The sequence below is a fragment of the Triticum dicoccoides genome, chromosome 6B, assembly GCF_002162155.2.
Source record: "Triticum dicoccoides isolate Atlit2015 ecotype Zavitan chromosome 6B, WEW_v2.0, whole genome shotgun sequence".
Classification (NCBI taxonomy): domain Eukaryota; kingdom Viridiplantae; phylum Streptophyta; class Magnoliopsida; order Poales; family Poaceae; genus Triticum; species Triticum dicoccoides.
Window position 1 is genome coordinate 482478313 of NC_041391.1, and position 23004 is coordinate 482501316.

The window sequence follows — 23004 nt, forward strand, 5'->3', positions numbered from 1 at the left end:
TGCCTGAAACAAGGGGGTGAAAGGGGTTCCGAGCAATGGTAATAAGTATCGCGTCTGATACCGGAATAGATCGCCTCTCGGAAGGCGGCTCGGGATTTTCATATGAAGCCAAGTGTGATAAATAACCTTAGAAACAAGGGTGTACAGGAGAGCCAGGTTTCGATCTTGTGGAACTGTGGGTTATCGGCCCACCATGTGGGTTAAAAGCAGGAAGGCGCTAACATCTTGTATGGTCATGATAGCAAGGCAGGTAGAGGATAGCCTGTCAGTTATGTTGGCAACAAAGTTTGGTACCAAGGGCGAGAACCATTTTCCTGCTCGTAAGACGAGGCGGACCAATAGGCAAAGATCTCGTCCATCGGTGGTTACCGGAATATCATCAACAATAGTATCAGTGTTTTACTGACAGACACTACAGGAATTAGCTAGTTTGCCGTCTGGCGAATACAGACGGCAAAGAGCCAAATACAGACGGCAAAGAGTTTGCCGTCAGCTAGCTGACGGCAAACATAGACGGCAAAGAGGATGCCGGCAAAGGCTGCTTTGCCGTCAGCATTTAGTCGGGCTGACGGCAAAGTCTTTGCCTTTGCCGTCTGCCAATCACTACTTTGCCGTCATTCAGAGGCTGCTACAGACGGCAAAGAATATGGTCTTTGCCGTCAGTCAAACTTCGTCTTTGCCATCAGCATCAAACATCACAGACGGCAAACAATATTTTTTGTTTTAAAAAAATGAACAAATTGTCCAAGCGCAGAGTCAATGGGGAACGAACACCACAGTATAAACATTTGCTGTTCCAAGAATGATTGGATTTTACAACACAAACTACTATATTTACACGGTATACATCAACAGATCCAAAACAAAAGTATATTTCACAAGCCAAACGGATTACACTTCAGTACAGTACATGAGTTCGATCTGGACGCCGCGCCTCCGTGCAACCATACCGTGTGCCCGTGCTCACCGGAGCAGCAACAGCCAGCAGCCACACCCCTTCTCCTTCCTTTCTCCATGGACAGGAGCACACCAACACCACCATGGACGCCCGAGAGGAGCTCAAGCCGTCCGCCGCCAAGGCGGAGCTCGCCACCCTTGTCCGGGCGCTGGATCGGGTCGCGAATCCCCGGATCCATTGGACCCCATCAACTCCGTCAGTGCCAAGCCCCGCCGCCGGCAGAGGGAAGCAGCGGAGGTGGAGGCCCGCAGATCGAGAGAAGGGAGAGAGGGAGGAAGAGGAGAGCAGCGGAGGCGAACGCCGGCGGCGCGCGGAGGCTAGTGTCGCGCGAAAACGGGCCGAGGCCAGATGCGGGCGGAGGCCGACGGCGCGCGGAGACGGGGAGAGGACGTATGCGGGCGTAGGCGGCGGCGCGTGTAGACGGGCAGAGCCGGATGCGGGCGGAGGCCGGCGGCGCGTGGAGACGGGCGGAGCCGGGCAGAGGCCGGTAACGGGCGACTGCTGGTGCTCCGCTCCGGCGAGCTGCTGGTGCTCTAGCCCCGTGTGCCGCACGAGATGGGTTTGGGCGAGGGGGCGTGGGGTGTGTGGTGTGATAGCACGCGTGGGTTGTGGAGGGTAGGGTCGTGGGATTATGTGGTGTGCGTGGTGGGTGGTGGAAGATCTGGAGTGAGTGGGTTGAGATGATGCCACGTAAGTGATCCGCGTGATCAATCCACGTGGTGTGTTTTCTCTTTGCCGTCTATGGAAAAAATACAGACGGCAAAGAAATATATTCGCCATCTGTATTTTTTCACACACGGCAAAGTACTAAGTTTGCCGTCTGTATTTTTTCCGTAGACGGCAAAGATTGTATTTGCCGTTTGTATTTTATCTGCAGACGGCAAAGTATGGATTTGTTGTTTATATTTTTTGGCAGACGGTAAAGTATGTCTTTGCTGTCTGTATTTTTTTCAGACGGCAAATTATTTCTTTGTCGTCTGTCCCGACGAAAAACTGACAGCAAAGAGCATCACAGACGGCAAATTAACTGATTCCTATAGTGAGAGTTGTACACCGGGGTGCTTACTTAAGCAAGGATTTATCTCTGCTCAGACAAGTTAGATTACCAGAAAGGTTTAACAAAACAATGAAAGGAAAATGTGATTATGAGATTAAACAGACCAATGGCAAGGAAAATGTGTTTATACCTAGGTATAAGAGTATATCTTTCCCAAGGAAAGGCATAGCATGATATAAATGATAAGGCTCCAAGTATGAAACCAGTTAGACAAAGGGGCAAGGAATTTATGAGGTTTACCCATACAACGGTGTTTGGATAATTGATCAAGAAGATTTAGCATTGCGCTTCCAATGTTCTTGTTGTTGTTCGGAGTACCACAGACATGCTTCGGGATAGCATTGACATGGTCATCAGGGAAAGGTCAGACTTTGGATACACAAGGACCCATTGGAAACGACTTATAAAATAAGTCGTACAATTTTAGCAAGGAAAAGATGATGATGGGGCCCACGGGCTCAGCAACAATTCACCAAGGGGACAATGATGGTATTTCTCATCATGAATTCGGTTGATATCCTGGAAAAGTTTGGAATGATGATGATGATCACGACACATTTGTCGAGAGGTTTCATGAAGATGTAATCGATCGACGACGACATCAAGTCAAAGGAATGATGAAGCGAAAGGTTACTGGAACCACGGGTACGACAAAAACTCGAAATCAAGCTTGTTGTTCAAGGTGAAATGATATGACGAGGAAGATTGACGTAAGTTAGCTCATTATCAAAAATTGTGCTCCGGGAAGGTCCTGGTAGCACAGTTTAAATTTAGTACGACAATGATGTAGCCAATCAGGTAGGAATGATGTGACGGAGTATCACTTCAATTAAGAATTTACAAGAGGTAGTGCAATGACACAATATCCTCGAGATAACATGAGGCAATACTTGAAGGTAGATCAAATTAGAGGTTGGACAAGTGAAATGACTTGCAGTAGACAAGTTTGCCTTAAGAAGGGAAGCACAAAAGCATCTACGATCGAAAAGGCAAGGCCTCCTGCCTGGGAGCCTCCTAACTACTCCTGGTCATCAACGGTCTCCACGTAGTAGTATGCATCGGCGGTGGCATCTGGCTCCTGGGCTCCGACATCTGGTTGCATCAACCGAAAAGAAAAGAAAGGGGGAAAAGGGGGAGCAAAGCAACCGTGAGTACTCATCCAAAGTACTTGCAAGCAAGGATCTACACTACATATGCAACATTATCAAAGGAAGGCTATATATGTGGACTGGGCTGCAGAAATGCCAAAATAGAGAGAAGGCCTAGTCCTATCGAAGACTAGCATCTTCTGGAAACCACCATCTTGCAGCAAACAGGAGGGAGTAGAGTAGCATAAAGTAAAGTAGTAGTAGTGTTATCAACCTCGGCCAGAGATCCTTTCTCGACCCCTTGCAAGAAAGCAATCCCAGAGCTATACTATCGGGTTATCACCTCATCACAATCCAATTCTCATCACAAGTATCCAGTTCTAATTGTATCGATCGGGATACAACTCCAAGTGTCCGTTACCGTAGGACAGGCTATGCATAGATTAGTTCTTCCCTGCAGGGGTGCACCAACTTACCCACCACACTCGCTTAACTCCGGCCGGACACACTTTCCTGGGTCATGCCCGGCCTCGGCCAAACAATACGCCGCAACCCGACCTAGGCTTAATAGAGAGGCCAGCACGCCGGACTAAACCTATGCCCCCAGGGGTCATGGGCCATCTCCCCGGGAACTCCAGCACGTTGCGTACGCGGTCGGTGAGCAGACCTAGCTACCTCCTTCAACAAGGCAGGTGCTTACGCACTCCAACCGGCGCGCGCCGCTCAGTCGCTAACGTCTATTAAGCTTCGGCTGATGTATACGACGCAGAACGCCCATACTATGCCCACGTGATGGTTAGTGCTATGAGGCCAGAGGCCCCTCGGATCAAATATCCAAATCGTAGTGGATTAGGAACGCGCGGTAACAAGCAGAGACTCACGAAAGATGTGACCCCGTTGCCCCGTCTCGAGGACTTGCAGCAAGGGCTAGGAATGCCCGGCCACGCCTCGTAATTATCTCGCGGGCACCCTCCAGGTCAACCCGTCTCCACATCACTCGCGGGTACCCCTCAGGGTCGACCCGCCCTTCCAAGTAACAGTTGTAAAGTCCAAGTATCTGTGTGTCCAAACATCAAGGGGAAAACCCAAGGAATCACCCTCGGTGAATTCCACTCGATGTAATCATCAAGGTGAACGTAAGAGGAATCACCCCCGAGGTTCACACTTGAGGGGTTGCACGATAGAGTCGTATCGGAAGTAGTTAAAGAGGAAATCACCCTCGATGACCATGACCGAATAGCTACACTACAGGGTTAACATTAGAAGTGCTGTAGAGGTCTCACCCTCGGCACTCGATAGTATCCCAGTAGTGTCGAGCAACTAAGGGGAAAGTGATGTGCGGTGCCGGGGCCTGGTCTTCGATCCCGTTGATCGGGTCTTCGATGATGAATTAGGGGCAACAAGGACAAGGTGGGGGTCACTGATGGATCACTAACCAACCTATACTAAGCAGTTTAGGATAAGCCGGTAAGGTAACAATAAGCAGGTTACAAAAGCAGGCTATGCATTAGAATAGGAGCAAACAATAACAATAGCAAAATCTAATGCAAGCATGAGAGAATGGAATGGGCGATATCGGGATGATCAAAGGGGGGGCTTGCCTGGTTGCTCTGGCAAGGAGGAGGAGGAGTCGACGTAGTCGATCACAGGGGCATCATCGATCTCAGGGTCTACCGGAGAGAAGAGGAGGAAGAAACAGTAAATATAAAGCAAACATAGCATCACAAAGCATAACGTGGCAATATGTTGTGCCGGGTGTGACCTAACGTATGGCTACACGATAAAGGTGAAGGGGGGAATTCGACCGGGAATGTTTTCCCGGTTCCGGACCAGTGTCAAATAAATGACCGGAGGGAAATGTTCCATGTTCAGATAGTTAGAGGCATCTGACAGGTATGTGGTTAGCGTATTCGGGTTCGTCTCGTCGTTCTGAGCAACTTTCGTGTATAAAGTTTTTCCGTCCAAGCTACAGTTTATTTTCTATGAATTTCTAAAGTTTAAAGGATTTTTTTAATTTTTTAATTCCAATTATAAACAGTGAAGTGTCTTTTTTAAACTGGGGGGGGGGGCTAGTCACATTCAAAGACATGTGCGATCAAGAAGCTGGGTTGACTCAGTCAATACCTTTATAGTCAATCAATGAACAGTGCATTGGGCCCTACTTGTCATTGGCACAAACTATTAATTAGGCTTTTAAATAGAAGGGGCCACATGTCATCTGTACATAGACTATTCTAGCCATTAATTAACACGGTACTAATCTAAGTCAGGCCGGCCACTACTCCGGCCACGTGCACGACGCGCACACACAGCACACACAAGTTAGTAGGCTAGGAGTTATTAACATAAGATGTCATTTTGTGATTTTTGTAGGATTTAATCCTTACATCTTTTGAATTTGGTCCAATGGGATGTTTTGAACCTTGTCAAGTGTACTACACGCCCATATAATTTTTATCTATGCTCGAGGTTGTTTTGCTGCTGTTAAAGTGCTTTCTAGAGGCCTAGTCAGTGTAAAAACAGAAAAGCTAGCCACTGCGGACAGAGGAACAGCGGCGGTAGCAGCTTCAGCGGAGAGCATCAGTAGAAATCAGCAGCAGAGCAGCACGAGGCAGAGGAGCAGCAGCAGTGCAGCGGCGCGGCGAGGCTGGAGGTGGGCGTGGCCGGGTAGAGGCGGGCTCGACCACCCACTCAAACGCACACACACTGTACGCACGCACACACACAAAGCACACGCCACACTTGGCCATGGCCGTGGCCCTGACCAGTAGCAGCAGCACGTAGCGCACACACGGGGAGGCTGTAGGCGATGGGGCAGCAGGGGAGGATGGTGCGCCGGCTCGCAGAGGAGGGCGCCAGCGTGGCGCCAGGCCAGGACGCGCGGGATGCGGGCGCGATGATGAGCAGCAGTGGCGTCGCGACGAGGTGAGCGATAGCAGCGGCAACAACAACCAGCAGCGACGGTGAAAGAAGCAACTAACAGCCGCGGTGGCGCCTAAGCAACAGCAGGCAGGCAGGGCCGGGGGTTCACGGCGCGGAAAGAGGGCGGCGATAGCGGGCACGCGCGCTGTGACGCAGGGTGTGGCCCGGAGGCCCCGAGGCGCAGTAAGGAACGCGGGTGTGCCCGGGACTAGCGGCAGCAACGGCGAGCGTCGGTGGCCATGATGAGCGCGAGCGACAAGGAGATACGACACAAAATCAAAGGGGAAAACAGAGGGGAGATCGAGGAGAGCTCACAGCGGCGGTTGCTGGCAAGAAGGGAGGACGCGGGGTGGCCCGGGGGCGTCGGGAGCTTCGAGGGAGATGACGAAGCAGAGGAGCGTGCGCGGGGAAGGACGACGACGACGGCGAGCTGCAGGGCGGTCTGGCTCGTCCTGGTGCTCGAGATGGACGAGGACAAGGGCGCCGGTCCTCCTAGATGCCTTGGCGCAGCTCGGGGAGGAGGGTGGCCGCGACGATTTCGGAGCCACGGCGACCGCGGCGCTCGGCTCCGATCCAGATCGAGAGAGAGGCGAGCGAGGGATGAAGGGAGAGAGGGGGAGTGTACTAGGGTTTGCTAGGGGACGAGAGGGGAACCTTATACGCGCGGGGAGGCGACGGATGGCCGCCACGGCGGCATGGTGCGGCCATGGCCGGGGGATCTCTGCCACGACCCTCGGTGAACAGGAAGAAGGCGAAAGGGGGCCTAGATGGGTTGGGTCGGCTCCTGTAGCTAGCTGGGCTAAAGTGCACAGTAGCTTCTGGCCTTTTGTCTTTTCTTTTTCTGTTTTTCTTTTTCCAGTAGTTTTTTGCATTTACTTTCAGCCACGAATGACTTTGCAAAAATATGCCACTGGCTAAACAAATTCAAAGAAATATTGTGCACTGCCACAAAAAGTTTGGAAGAAGTTTGAATTAGATGGAATTTGCAAAAAGATGGAAAAGCAATTAATTTGCTGAGTGGCACTGTTTTAATTTGCTATAGTCCATCTTAGCTTGGAGGTGATGTTGTTTTCCTTAACAATCATTTGTTATGGAATTTTTACTAAATGATGGACTATTTTGCAGCAACTTTTGTGTAATTTCAAAAATCATTTGCAAATTGAATTTGATTCCAAAGTGGAATTTCAAATGAGATTTGAATCAAAGGTGATTAAGCACTATTTGGAAAAATGATTAGCTTAATCACAATGGGTTACTGTAGCATGACACTGGGGGTGTTACATATCTCCTCCACTACAAGTAATCTCGTCCCGAGATTTAAGAGGTGGAGTAAGGGGAAAGACTCGGGAAGGAAGGAGCTCAACACAAGATAGGTACGTGGGGACTATGTTAGTGAACGTGGCATAGAGGCATCTCTCGAGTTGAAATTCAAGAAAGTCATTGAGAGCAAGGTGAGGTGCAATAAGAAGCTTCAACCTGGTAGACAATCGTTTGCTGCCTGAAACAAGGGGGTGAAAGGGGTTCCGAGCAATGGTAATAAGTATCGCGTCTGATACCGGAATAGATCGCCTCTCGGAAGGCGGCTCGGGATTTTCATATGAAGCCAAGTGTGATAAATAACCTTAGAAACAAGGGTGTACAGGAGAGCCAGGTTTCGATCTTGTGGAACTGTGGGTTATCGGCCCACCATGTGGGTTAAAAGCAGGAAGGCGCTAACATCTTGTATGGTCATGATAGCAAGGCAGGTAGAGGATAGCCTGTCAGTTATGTTGGCAACAAAGTTTGGTACCAAGGGCGAGAACCATTTTCCTGCTCGTAAGACGAGGCGGACCAATAGGCAAAGATCTCGTCCATCGGTGGTTACCGGAATATCATCAACAATAGTATCAGTGTTTTACTGACAGACACTACAGGAATTAGCTAGTTTGCCGTCTGGCGAATACAGACGGCAAAGAGCCAAATACAGACGGCAAAGAGTTTGCCGTCAGCTAGCTGACGGCAAACATAGACGGCAAAGAGGATGCCGGCAAAGGCTGCTTTGCCGTCAGCATTTAGTCGGGCTGACGGCAAAGTCTTTGCCTTTGCCGTCTGCCAATCACTACTTTGCCGTCATTCAGAGGCTGCTACAGACGGCAAAGAATATGGTCTTTGCCGTCAGTCAAACTTCGTCTTTGCCATCAGCATCAAACATCACAGACGGCAAACAATATTTTTTGTTTTAAAAAAATGAACAAATTGTCCAAGCGCAGAGTCAATGGGGAACGAACACCACAGTATAAACATTTGCTGTTCCAAGAATGATTGGATTTTACAACACAAACTACTATATTTACACGGTATACATCAACAGATCCAAAACAAAAGTATATTTCACAAGCCAAACGGATTACACTTCAGTACAGTACATGAGTTCGATCTGGACGCCGCGCCTCCGTGCAACCATACCGTGTGCCCGTGCTCACCGGAGCAGCAACAGCCAGCAGCCACACCCCTTCTCCTTCCTTTCTCCATGGACAGGAGCACACCAACACCACCATGGACGCCCGAGAGGAGCTCAAGCCGTCCGCCGCCAAGGCGGAGCTCGCCACCCTTGTCCGGGCGCTGGATCGGGTCGCGAATCCCCGGATCCATTGGACCCCATCAACTCCGTCAGTGCCAAGCCCCGCCGCCGGCAGAGGGAAGCAGCGGAGGTGGAGGCCCGCAGATCGAGAGAAGGGAGAGAGGGAGGAAGAGGAGAGCAGCGGAGGCGAACGCCGGCGGCGCGCGGAGGCTAGTGTCGCGCGGAAACGGGCCGAGGCCAGATGCGGGCGGAGGCCGACGGCGCGCGGAGACGGGGAGAGGACGTATGCGGGTGTAGGCGGCGGCGCGTGTAGACGGGCAGAGCCGGATGCGGGCGGAGGCCGGCGGCGCGTGGAGACGGGCGGAGCCGGGCAGAGGCCGGTAACGGGCGACTGCTGGTGCTCCGCTCCGGCGAGCTGCTGGTGCTCTAGCCCCGTGTGCCGCACGAGATGGGTTTGGGCGAGGGGGCGTGGGGTGTGTGGTGTGATAGCACGCGTGGGTTGTGGAGGGTAGGGTCGTGGGATTATGTGGTGTGCGTGGTGGGTGGTGGAAGATCTGGAGTGAGTGGGTTGAGATGATGCCACGTAAGTGATCCGCGTGATCAATCCACGTGGTGTGTTTTCTCTTTGCCGTCTATGGAAAAAATACAGACGGCAAAGAAATATATTCGCCATCTGTATTTTTTCACACACGGCAAAGTACTAAGTTTGCCGTCTGTATTTTTTCCGTAGACGGCAAAGATTGTATTTGCCGTTTGTATTTTATCTGCAGACGGCAAAGTATGGATTTGTTGTTTATATTTTTTGGCAGACGGTAAAGTATGTCTTTGCTGTCTGTATTTTTTTCAGACGGCAAATTATTTCTTTGTCGTCTGTCCCGACGAAAAACTGACAGCAAAGAGCATCACAGACGGCAAATTAACTGATTCCTATAGTGAGAGTTGTACACCGGGGTGCTTACTTAAGCAAGGATTTATCTCTGCTCAGACAAGTTAGATTACCAGAAAGGTTTAACAAAACAATGAAAGGAAAATGTGATTATGAGATTAAACAGACCAATGGCAAGGAAAATGTGTTTATACCTAGGTATAAGAGTATATCTTTCCCAAGGAAAGGCATAGCATGATATAAATGATAAGGCTCCAAGTATGAAACCAGTTAGACAAAGGGGCAAGGAATTTATGAGGTTTACCCATACAACGGTGTTTGGATAATTGATCAAGAAGATTTAGCATTGCGCTTCCAATGTTCTTGTTGTTGTTCGGAGTACCACAGACATGCTTCGGGATAGCATTGACATGGTCATCAGGGAAAGGTCAGACTTTGGATACACAAGGACCCATTGGAAACGACTTATAAAATAAGTCGTACAATTTTAGCAAGGAAAAGATGATGATGGGGCCCACGGGCTCAGCAACAATTCACCAAGGGGACAATGATGGTATTTCTCATCATGAATTCGGTTGATATCCTGGAAAAGTTTGGAATGATGATGATGATCACGACACATTTGTCGAGAGGTTTCATGAAGATGTAATCGATCGACGACGACATCAAGTCAAAGGAATGATGAAGCGAAAGGTTACTGGAACCACGGGTACGACAAAAACTCGAAATCAAGCTTGTTGTTCAAGGTGAAATGATATGACGAGGAAGATTGACGTAAGTTAGCTCATTATCAAAAATTGTGCTCCGGGAAGGTCCTGGTAGCACAGTTTAAATTTAGTACGACAATGATGTAGCCAATCAGGTAGGAATGATGTGACGGAGTATCACTTCAATTAAGAATTTACAAGAGGTAGTGCAATGACACAATATCCTCGAGATAACATGAGGCAATACTTGAAGGTAGATCAAATTAGAGGTTGGACAAGTGAAATGACTTGCAGTAGACAAGTATTTTAACTTGTCCGGGAGATGGAATTAAAGAGAAACTATGGTCGGAACCACGGTTATGAATGATCAAACCACCGATACAAGATGGACTTATAACCCGGGGTAATTATTTTTACGAGCAGCTTCCATGATAAGTTCTACATCGGGTCCATGGGCATGAACAGAAAGGTTCAAGGTCGACTCCCACTTCTTCAATGCATAATCTTTCATTCACTCCACGTTTTCGAAGAATTTGTAGCGCGAAAGATTTATCTGGTGAAGCACCAGAAGAGTATGACTCACATCTCTTCCGAGTTCACATAGATTTAGGAAAGGTATAGGTTCAACCCGTAGGGGTATCTTAGGAACATATACCGCTAACTTCCAAAGCATATAACATCAGCACAATGACAGAGCATGGTTGACAATAAGCAGGGGATACAATTTATCGAAGGCAATATGTATCAGGGGAAGAGCGCACAAGATTTTGAATATGAAGGACATTGCCGGATAATAATCCAACAAAGGATTCAGTGGTCCTCAATGTATCTGATGTGAGTATCAGTCCTCAATCAGAAGAGGGAAAGAATGTGAAGGCATTAGATTATAGAAACAGCTGGATAATTCAACGTTTAAGTTAAAGGGAACTAGGTGGACAATCAGTTACAACATGATTGGCCGAGATCCAACTCATGTCTAGAATGACGTATGAGTAGGAAGGTCAAATTTCAGGGTTCGACTGGTGATTGCGAGCAATCGATACATAATGAATCAATAGGCTCAGGATGACAATGACAAAGGATGTTAATGAATATTGTTGGACATATGGATTTAACCATAATGCAGGCAGATAAGACTTTCGGGAGCACTAGGCTGTAGAGGATCTTCAGGAGATTGAATTGCATTCGAAGAATTTTGTGAGACATATGATCAACTAGGGATGAACCAATCCCCGATAAGTGTGAGGAATCAGTCGTAGGGGTATTCAGGCGGAAAAGGAGCTGCAAGGCGGCAGGCGTAAATAATTCTTGGAAAATTGCAAAGTATTTCAGGGTATCTTGTAGTAACAAGAGCAATTGGAAATGAAGGTATGGACAACAAGTGTATGTAGCTATCCATGTGGATTTATCGGTGGTGGGGAATTGCAACGACAAAGGGCACAAGGGTCTCGGGAAAAACATCGAAGAGTATCTTCGAAATCTTCTGGTGCACCAAGCGATCATCTGGAACGAAGGGCTCTCCGGGAGGAAATAGTTACGAGAACCTAATGTTAGAGTTAATAAAATCATTTAACCTGAATAGAAGAGAGATTAGAATCCCAGAGTATAGGCGAGGAATAAAAGATCCTAATACCACCCAATGGCGACGTGGGCCCGTAAGCCACACAGCCATGTTAGTAAAAGTTTTTCAATGACTAGACTCGACTTCGGCCAAGGAGTTGGAAGGGGGCTACCTACAGGCAGTCGGCTCTGATACCAACTTGTGACGCCCCCGATTCAATCGTACACTAATCATGCACGCAAATATGAACGATCAAGATCAGGGACTCACAGGAAGATATCACAACACAACTCTAGACACAAATTAAAATAATACAAGCTTTATATTACAAGCCAGGGGCCTCGAGGGCTCGAATACATATGCTCGAAAACACAAAAGTCAGCGGAAGCAACAACATCTGAGTACAGACATGAGTTAGACAAGTTTGCCTTAAGAAGGGCAGCACAAAAGCATCTACGATCGAAAAGGCAAGGCCTCCTGCCTGGGAGCCTCCTAACTACTCCTGGTCGTCAACGGTCTCCACGTAGTAGTAGGCATCGGCGGTGGCATCTGGCTCCTGGGCTCCGACATCTGGTTGCATCAACCGGAAAGAAAAGAAAGGGGGAAAAGGGGGAGCAAAGCAACCGTGAGTACTCATCCAAAGTACTCAAAAGCAAGGATCTACACTACATATGCAACATTATCAGAGGAAGGCTATATATGTGGACTGGGCTGCAGAAATGCCAAAATAGAGAGAAGGCCTAGTCCTATCGAAGACTAGCATCTTCTGAAAACCACCATCTTGCAGCAAACAGGAGGGAGTAGAGTAGCATAAAGTAAAGTAGTAGTAGTGTTATCAACCTCGGCCAGAGATCCTTTCTCGACCCCTTGCGAAAAAGCAATCCCAGAGCCATACTATCCGGTTATCACCTCATCACAATCCAATTCTCATCACAAGTATCCAGTTCTAATTGTATCGATCGGGATACAACTCCAAGTGTCCGTTACCATAGGACAGGCTATGCATAGATTAGTTCTTTCCTGCAGGGGTGTACCAACTTACCCACCACGCTCGCTTAACTCCGGCCGGACACACTTTCCTGGGTCATGTCCGGCCTCGGCCAAACAATACGCCGCAACCCGACCTAGGCTTAATAGAGAGGCCAACACGCCGGATTAAACCTATGCCCCCAGGGGTCATGGGCCATCTCCCCGGGAACTCCTGCACGTCGCGCACGCGGCCGGTGAGCAGACCTAACTACCTCCTTCAACAAGGCAGGTGCTTACGCAGTCCAACCCGGCGCGCGCCGCTCAGTCGCTGACGTCTATTAAGCTTCGGCTGATGTATACAATGCAGAACGCCCATACTATGCCCACCTGATGGTTAGTGCTATCATCCTAGAGGCCCCTCGGATCAAATATCCAAATCGTAGTGGATTAGGAACACGCGGTAACAAGCAGAGACTCACGAAAGATGTGACCCCGTTGCCCCGTCTCGAGGACTTGCAGCAAGGCTAGGAATGCCCGGCCACGCCTCGTAATTATCTCGCGGGCACCCTCCAGGTCAACACGTCTCCACATCACTCGCGGGTACCCCTTAGGGTCGACCCGCCCTTCCAAGTAACAGTTGTAAAGTCCAAGTATCCGTGTGTCCAAACATCAAGGGGAAAACCCAAGGAATCACCCCCGGTGAATTCCACTCGATGTAATCATCAAGGTGAACGTAAGAGGAATCACCCCCGAGGTTCACACTTGAGGGATTGCACGAAGAGTCGTATCGAAAGTGGTTAAAGAGGAAATCACCCTCGATGACCACGACCAAATAGCTACACTACAGGGTTAACATCAGAAGTGCTGTAGAGGTCTCACCCTCGGCACTCGATAGTATCCCAGTAGTGTCGAGCAACTAAGGAGAAAGTGATGTGCGGTGCCGGGGCCTGGTCTTCGATCCCGGTGATCGGGTCTTCGATGATGAAGCAGGGGCAACAAGGACAAGGTGGGGGTCACTGATGGATCACTAACCAACCTATACTAAGCAGTTTAGGATAAGCCGGTAAGGTAACAATAAGCAGGTTACAAAAGCAGGCTATGCATCAGAATAGGAGCAAACAATAACAATAGCAAAATCTAATGCAAGCATGAGAGAATGGAATGGGCGATATCGGGATGATCAAAGGGGGCTTGCCTGGTTGCTCTGGCAAGGAGGAGGAGTCGTCGACGTAGTCGATCACATGGGCAGCATCGATCTCGGGGTTTACCGGAGAGAAAAGGGGGAAGAAATAGTAAATATAAAGCAAACATAGCATCACAAAGCATAACGTGGCAATATGTTGTGCCGGGTGTAACCTAACGTATGGCTACACGATAAAGGTGAAGCGGGGAATTCGACCGGGAATGTTTTACCGGTTCCGGACCAGTGTCAAATAAATGACCGGAGGGGAATGTTCCGTGTTTAGATAGTTAGAGGCATCTGATAGGTATGTGGTTAGCGTATTCGGGTTCGCCTCGTCGTTGTGATCAACTTTCATGTATAAAGTTTTTCCGTCCGAGCTACAATTTATTTTCTATGAATTTCTAAAGTTTAAAAGATTTTTTTAATTTACTTAATTCCAATTATAAACAGCGAAATGTTTTTTTAAACTGAGCGGGGGGTCTAGTCACACTCAAAGACATGTGGGGTCAAGAAGCTGGGTTGACTCAGTCAACACCTTTATAGTCAATCAATGAACAGTGCATTGGGCCCTACTTGTCATTGGCACAAACTATTAATTGGGCTCTTAAATAAAAGGGGCCACATGTCATCTATACATAGACTATTCTAGCCATTAATTAACACGGTACTAATCTAAGCCAGGCCGGCCACTACTCCGGCCACGTGCACGACGCACACACACAGCACACACAAGTTAGTAGGCTAGGAGTTATTAACATAAGATGTCATTTTGTGATTTTTGTAGGATTTAATCCTTACATCTTTTGAATTTGGTCCCATGGAATGTTTTGAACCTTGTCAAGCGTACTACACGCCCATATAATTTTTATCTATGCTCGAGGTTGTTTTGCTGCTGTTAAAGTGCTTTCTAGAGGCCTAGTCAGTGTAAAAACAGAAAAGCTAGCCACTGCGGACAGAGGAACAGCGGCGGTAGCAGCTTCAGCGGAGCGCATCAGTAGAAATCAGCAGCAGAGCAGCACGAGGCAGAGGAGCAGCAGCAGTGCAGCGGCGCGGCGAGGCTGGAGGTGGGCGTGGCCGGGTAGAGGCGGGCTCGACCACCCACTCAAACGCACACACACTGTACGCACGCACACACACAAAGCACACGCCACACTTGGCCATGGCCGTGGCCATGACCAGTAGCAGCAGCACGTAGCGCACACACGGGGAGGCTGTAGGCGATGGGGCAGCAGGGGAGGATGGTGCGCCGGCTCGCAGAGGAGGGCGCCAGCGTGGCGCCAGGCCAGGACGCGCGGGACGCGGGCGCGATGATGAGCAGCAGTGGCGTCGCGGCGAGGTGAGCGATAGCAGCGGCAACAACAACCAGCAGCGACGGTGAAAGAAGCAACTAACAGCCGCGGTGGCGCCTAAGCAACAGCAGGCAGGCAGGGCCGGGGGTTCGCGGCGCGGACAGAGGGCGGCGATAGCGGGCACGCGCGCTGTGACGCAGGGTGTGGCCCGGAGGCCCCGAGGCGCAGTAAGGAACGCGGGTGTGCCCGGGACTAGCGGCAGCAACGGCGAGCGTCGGTGGCCATGACGAGCGCGAGCGACAAGGAGATACGACACAAAATCAAAGGGGAAAACAGAGGGGAGATCGAGGAGAGCTCACAGCGGCGGTTGCTGGCGAGAAGGGAGGACGCGGGGTGGCCCGGGGCCGTCGGGAGCTTCGAGGGAGATGACGAAGCAGAGGAGCGTGCGCGGGGAAGGACGACGACGACGGCGAGCTGCAGGGCGGTCCGGCTCGTGCTAGTGCTCGAGATGGACGAGGAAAAGGGCGCCGGTCCTCCTAGATGCCTTGGCGCAACTCGGGGAGGAGGGTGGCCGCGATGATTTCGGAGCCACGGCGACCGTGGCGCTCGGCTCCGATCTGGAGAGAGGCGAGCGAGGGATGAAGGGAGAGAGGGGGAGTGTACTAGGGTTATCTAGGGGACGAGAGGGGAACCTTATACGCGCGGGGAGGCGACGGATGGCCGCCACGGCGGCATGGTGCGGCCATGGCCGGGGGATCTCTGCCACGACCCTCGGTGAACAGGAAGAAGGCGAAAGGGGGCCTAGATGGGTTGGGTCGGCTCCTGTAGCTAGCTGGGCTAAAGTGCACAGTAGCTTCTGGCCTTTTGTCTTTTCTTTTTCTGTTTTATTTTCCAGTAGTTTTTTGCATTTACTTTCAGCCACGAATGACTTTGCAAAAATATGCACTGGCCAAACAAATTCAAAGAAATATTGTGCACTGCCACAAAAAGTTTGGAAGAAGTTTGAATTAGATGGAATTTGCAAAAAGATGGAAAAGCAATTAATTTGCTGAGTGGCACTGTTTTAATTTGCTATAGTCCATCTTAGCTTGGAGGTGATGTTGTTTTCCTTAACAATCATTTGTTATGGAATTTTTGCTAAATGATGGACTATTTTGCAGCAATTTTTATGCAATTTCAAAAATCATTTGCAAATTGAATTTGATTCCAAAGTGGAATTTCAAATGAGATTTGAATCAAAGGTGATTAAGCACTGTTTGGAAAAATGATTAGCTTAATCACAGTGGGTTACTGTAGCATGACACTGGGGATGTTACATCATGTTGGCATCTTGGCCACAAGCATAGCAAGCATCATTAAAAAGGGGAATTTCAAGATAATCAACGGGATCATAACAATCATCATAGCAATCATCCTTCGGTAAGCACGAAGGGGAAATAAACAATGTATGAGGTGAAGAGTTACTCTCATTAGAAGGTGGGCACGGGTAGCTAATCCGCTCTTCCTCCTTTTGTTCTTCGCTCTCCTCATCATCTTTTTCATCCAATGAGCTCACAGTTTCATCAATTTCTTCTTCCATAGCTTCCTGCAAAATATTAATATCTTCTTGGACAGCGGAGAAGTCCTCAATATATGGTTTAACATAAGGATTAGAAGCATAATTATCATAGCAATATTCAAGTATGGCAAAATTTTCAGATTTGTAAAGAGTGGCATCATACTTTTCAATCAAAGAAGCAATTTCATAAGCACCCTTAAAACCAACAAATTCTTCAATTTGTTGAACATCATAGTAATTATAAACACCCTTAGCATACGAAGATATGATTCCATTATCAATAACCTCACATTGGTAGGGAAGGTGTTTCTTAGGGTTTTCAGAACAACAAGTAACATCATATATTTCACATATAGTCCAAGCATAGCATTGCAAACAATGAATTTGATCCAGTGAAAGTTTCCCTTTTTCAGATATACGGTGTCGCACATAACAAGCCTGCTCATCTAAAGATTTTCCCTAAACTAAGCTAGTGGGGGTTTCAGCACGAGCACAAAGGGGTCGAAGATGATCCAAGTAAAAAGCTTCAGGAGTGTGATAGATTTTGAGTGGTTCTTCAACCACTGGTTCAGTAGGTACAACTAATTTTTTTGGTATTTTGTGTTTCCTACCCATAACTAAAGATAGAAAACAACTAAGAACAGCAAATACAAATTACTTAGTGATAAAGCAAACAAGCACACACGAGAATATTCACCCCATGCTATGACTCCCCGGCAACGGCGTCAGAAAAAGGTCTTGATAACCCGCAAGTATACGGGATAGTTGTAGCCTCTTTCGATAAGTAAGAGTGTCGAACCCAACGTGGAGCTAAAGGTAGAACAAATATTCTCTCAAGCCCTATCTGCCACTGATACGACTCTACGCACACTTAGTGTTCGCTTTACCTAGAACAAGTATGAAACTAGAAGTACTTTGTAGGTGTTGTTGGATAGGTTTGTAAGATAATAAAGAGTACGTAAATAAAAATTAGGGGCTGTTTAGATAAAGATGCAATAAAGTAAATATAGCGAGTGTGGAAAACTGGTGGTAGGAGTTATGAAATTGCCCCTAAGCAATTGACTACTTTACTAGACCGGTAATCACTATTGCAAATTTATTTGAGGGAGAGGCATAAGCTAACATACTTTCTCTTCTTGGATCATATGCACTTATGATTGGAACTCTAGCAAGCATCCGCAACTACTAAAGATCATTAAGGTAAAACCCAACCATAGCATTAAAGTATCAAGTCCCCTTTATCCCATACGCAAACAACCTACTTACTCAGGTCTGTGCTTCTGTCACTCACGCCACCCACCATAAGCAAATCATGAACATATTGCAAACCCTACAACGGGAATCCCTCATGCTTGCGCGACACGGAGGGCACAATAGGACAACACCAATAATAAAACATGCAATTCAAACCAATCATAGCAATTCATCAATCACCGGTAGGACAACGAAAATCTACTCAGACATCATAGGATGGCAACACATCATTGGATAATAATATGAAGCATAAAGCACCATGTTCAAGTAGAGGGTACAGCGGGTTGCGGGATAGTGGACCGCTGAATATAGATGGGTGAAAGTGATGGAGACGTTGGTGAAGATGATGGAGGTGTTGGTGTAGGTCGCGGTGATGATGATGGCCCCCGGTAGTGCTCCGGCGCCACCGGAAGCAAGGGGGAGAGAGCCCCCCTTCTTCTTCTTCTTCCTTGACCTCCTCCCTAGATGGGAGAAGGGTTTCCCCTCTGGTCCTTGGCTCCCATGGCGTGGGAGGGGCGAGAGCCCCTCCGAGATTAGATCTATCTCTCTGTCTCTCTGTTTCTGTGTTCCCTGATTATGCCCTTCCACCGTTTCTTTTATATCCGGAGATCCATAACTCCGATTGGGGTGAATCTTTCGCCCAGATTTTTCTCATAAAATTAGCTTTCTTGCGGCAAAAGAAGAGCGTCAACCGCCTTACGGGGTGCCCACAAGAGTCCAGGGTGCGCCTGCCTCCCTGGGGCGCGCCCCCCATCTCGTGGGCCCCTCGGGCACCGTCTCGCGTTGATTTTACTTCCCAAAAATCACAAATATTCCAAAATAATTCTCCGTCCGTTTTTATCCCGTTTGGACTCCGTTTGATATTGGGTTTCTGCGAAACATAAAACATGCAACAAACAGGAACTGGCACTGGGCACTGGATCAATATGTTAGTCCCAAAAATAGTATAAAAAGTTGCCAAAAGTATATGAAAGTTGAATAATATTGGCATGGAACAATCAAAAATTATAGATACAATGGAGAAATATCAAGGAAGAGCGCACAAAATTTTGAATATGAAGGAAACTGTCAGATAATAATCCAACAAAGGATTCAACGGTCCTCAATGGATCTGATTTGAGTATCAGTACTCAATCAGAAGAAGGAAAGAAAGCAAAGGCATTGGATTATAGAAACATCTGAATAATTCGATGCTCAATGCAAAGAAATTATGATTTTCAAATTAGAAGATCAGAAGCAGACACTTTGATCAACAGACAAGTAAGTTGAATAGATATAGATCGATAATCAATTAAGGTTTGGTTTGCCGAGAACCAACTCATGTCTGAATTGACATCTGAGCTGAAAGGATCATTTAAAAGGATCAACTAATGATTGCGCGCATTCTCTCACATGTTGAATCAATAGGAACAAAGTGACGGTGTCAAATGATACTAATGAATATTGCTAGACATATGAGAAGCATCCATAATGTAAGCAGGCAAGTAATCGCCGAGCAAAAGTTTGAAGAGGATTCTCGGAAGATCGAATAGTATTTCTGAGAATCTTATGAAGCATACGAACAACTGGGGATGAACAGATACTCGATAAGTGCGAGGAATTATCCGTAGGGGTATTCATGTGGTAAAGAACTGCAAGGCAGTTGGCACAGGGTCTCGAGAAACGTCGAGGAGTATCCGTAGAATCTTCTGGTGAAGCAAGCGATCATCGATAATGTCGGGGCTCTCTGGGAGGAAGTGGGTACGAGAACCTAATGTCAGAGTTAGTAAAATGTTTAACCCGAATAGAAGAGAGATCAGAATCCCAGAGTATAGATGAGGAATAAAAGATCCTAGTACGACCCATCGGTGACGTGGGACCGTAAGCCACACAGCCAAGTTAGTAAAACAGTTTTTGATGACTAGACTCAACTTCGGCCAAGGAGTTGGAAGGGGGGCTACCTAAGGCAGTCGGCTCTGATACCAACTTGTGACGCCCCCGATTCAATCATACACTAATCATACACGTAAATGTGTACGATCAAGATCAGGGACTCACGGGAGGATATCACAACACAACTCTAGACAAAAATAAAATAATACAAGCTTCATATTACAAGCCAAGGGCCTCAAGGGCTCGAATACAAGCTCGATACACAAGAGTCAGCGGAAGCAACAATATCTGAGTACAGACATAAGTTAAACAAGAATGCCTTAAGAAGGCTAGCACAAAAAGCAACATGATCGAAGAGGCAAGGCCTCCTGCCTGGGACCTCCTAAACTACTCCTGGTCGTTGGCGATCTCCATGTAGTAGCATCCATCGGCGGTGGCATCTGGTTCCAAGGATCCACTATCTGGTTGCATCAACCGGAAATAAGAAATAAGGGGGAAAGGGGTAGCAAAGCAACCGTGAGTACTCATCCAAAGTACTCGCAAGCATCAGATCTATACTAAGTATGCATTGGTATCAAATGGAAGGGTTGTATCTGTGGACTGAACTGCAGAATGCCAGAATAGAGGGGGGGGGGAGGCCTAGCCTATCGAAGACTAGCATCTTCACGCAGCTCCGAGCATCTTGCAGCATGTAGAAGAGTAAAGAATAGCATTTTAATATTTAACAAACATGTTGTAGCAACAACGCCCAGAGATTCTTCCTCGACTCCCTATGAGAAAGCAATCTTGGAGCCACATATCCATCACATATCTCAAGTATCAATTTCTGGTTATATAAGATCAGGATATAAGTCTGAACGTCCATTACGGCGGACACGGTATTCGAATATATATCTTCACTGTAGGGGTGCACCACGTTACCCAACACACTCGATCACTCTGGCCGGACACACCTTTCTGGGGTCAATGCCCGGCCTCGGAAGATCAACACGTCACAGCCCTACCTAGGCTCAGCAGAGAGGTCCCCACCGGTCTACATCCTAAGCGCTCCGGGGTCTTGGGCCCATCACGCATAGCACTCCGGGTCGTTGCGCGCAGGGTGAATACCAACACCGCCTCGAATGGCCAGCACGATCCGACCGTGCCGTACTGCTGAACTGGATGTCTGCCAAAGCTTCGACTGATACTGCGACGTCGAGGCCCATATCTATTCTCGCGTGGTGGTTAGTGTGTAAAGGCCAGAGGCCAACTCAGAACAAATACCCAAACCTGTTAATGCATTGGGGGCTCGCGGAAACAAGCAGAGACTCGCGATAAGGTGACCCTGTTGCCCCATCTCATGGACTTACGACAAGGGCACAGACTGCCCGGCCATGCCACGTGGAAAACTCGCGGGTGCTCAACGGACCCGCCCGACTTTCGCATCAACTCGCGGGTACCCCTCAGGGCCGACCCGACTCCAACAATGGTCTCAAGTAAAGTAAAGGTAACTATGTGTCCAGACATCAAGGGGAAACCCCGAGGAATCACCCCCGGTGGATTCCACTCAATGTAATCATCAAGGAAAACGTAAGAGGGACCACCCTCGAGGTTCACACTTGAGGTGTTGAACGACAGAGTCGTATTGGGAATCATGAAAGAGGAAATCACCCTTGATGACCACGACTGAATAGCTACACTACAGAATAATCATCAGGAGTGCGTTATGAGGGATCACCCTCGGCACTCGATAGTAGCTCTGCAGAGTCGAGCAACTAAAGGGGCGTGATGTGATGTGAGGTGTCGGGCTCTAGTCATCGATCACGTCGATCGAGGCGTCGATGATGAAGCAGGGGCAACAAGGACAAGTGGGGGTCTGCTACCTCTTGAGCACTGCGTTGGATTTCCCCGAAGAGGAGAGGATGATGCAGCAAAGTAGCGTAAGTATTTCCCCCAGTTTTTTAGAACCAAGGTATCAATCCAGTAGGAGACCACGCACAAGTCCCTCGTACCTACACAAAACGATAGCAACTCGCAACCAACGCTTAGGGGTTGTCAATCCCTTCACGGTCACTTACGAGAGTGAGATCTGATAGAGATAATATTTTTGGTATTTTTGATAGATAGATGCAAAGTAAAAAGTAAAGGCAAAGTAAAAACAAAGCTAGTAAATAAAGTGATATAGATTGATATGATGAGAATAGACCCGGGGGCCATAGGTTTCACTAGTGGCTTCTCTGAAGAGCATAAGTATTCTACGGTGGGTGAACAAATTACTGTTGAGAAATTGACAGAATTGAGCATATTATGAGTATATCTAGGCAATGATCATGTATATAGGCATCACGTTCAAAACAAGTAGATCGAAACGATTCTGCATCTACTACTATTACTCCACTCATCGACCGCTATCCAGCATGCATCTAGAGTATTAAGTAAAAACAAAGTAACGCCGTAAGCAAGATGACATGATGTAGAGGGATAAATTCATGCAATATGATAAAAAACCCATCTTGTTATCCTCGATGGCAACAATACAATACGTGCCTTGCTGCCCCTTCTGTCACTGGGTAAGGACATCGCAAGATTGAACCCAAAGCTAAGCACTTCTACCATTGCAAGAACTACCAATCTAGTTGGCCAAACCAAAAAGGATAATTCGAAGAGACTTGCAAAGATAACTCAATCATACATAAAAGAATTCAGAGAAGAATCAAATATTTTCCATAAATAATACTGGATCATAAACCCACAATTCATCGGTCTCAACAAACACACCGCAAAAAGAAGATTACATCGAATAGATCTCGACGTGAGAGGGGGAGAACATTGTATTGAGATCCAAAAAGAGAGAAGAAACCATCTAGCTACTAGCTATGGACCCGAAGGTCTGAAGTAAACTACTCACACTTCATCAGAGGGGCTATGGTGTTGATGTAGAAGCCCTCCATGGTGGATGCCCCCTCCAGCGGAGCTCCAGAACAGGCCCCAAGATGGGATCTCGTGGATACAGAAGGTTGCGACGGTGGAATTAGGTTTTTGGCTCATGTTCTGATCGTTCGTGAATACGTAGGTATATATAGAAGGAAGGAGTACGTCGGTTGAGCTCCGAGGGGCCCACGAGGTAGGGAGGCGCGCCCAGGGGGCGCCCTCCACCCTCG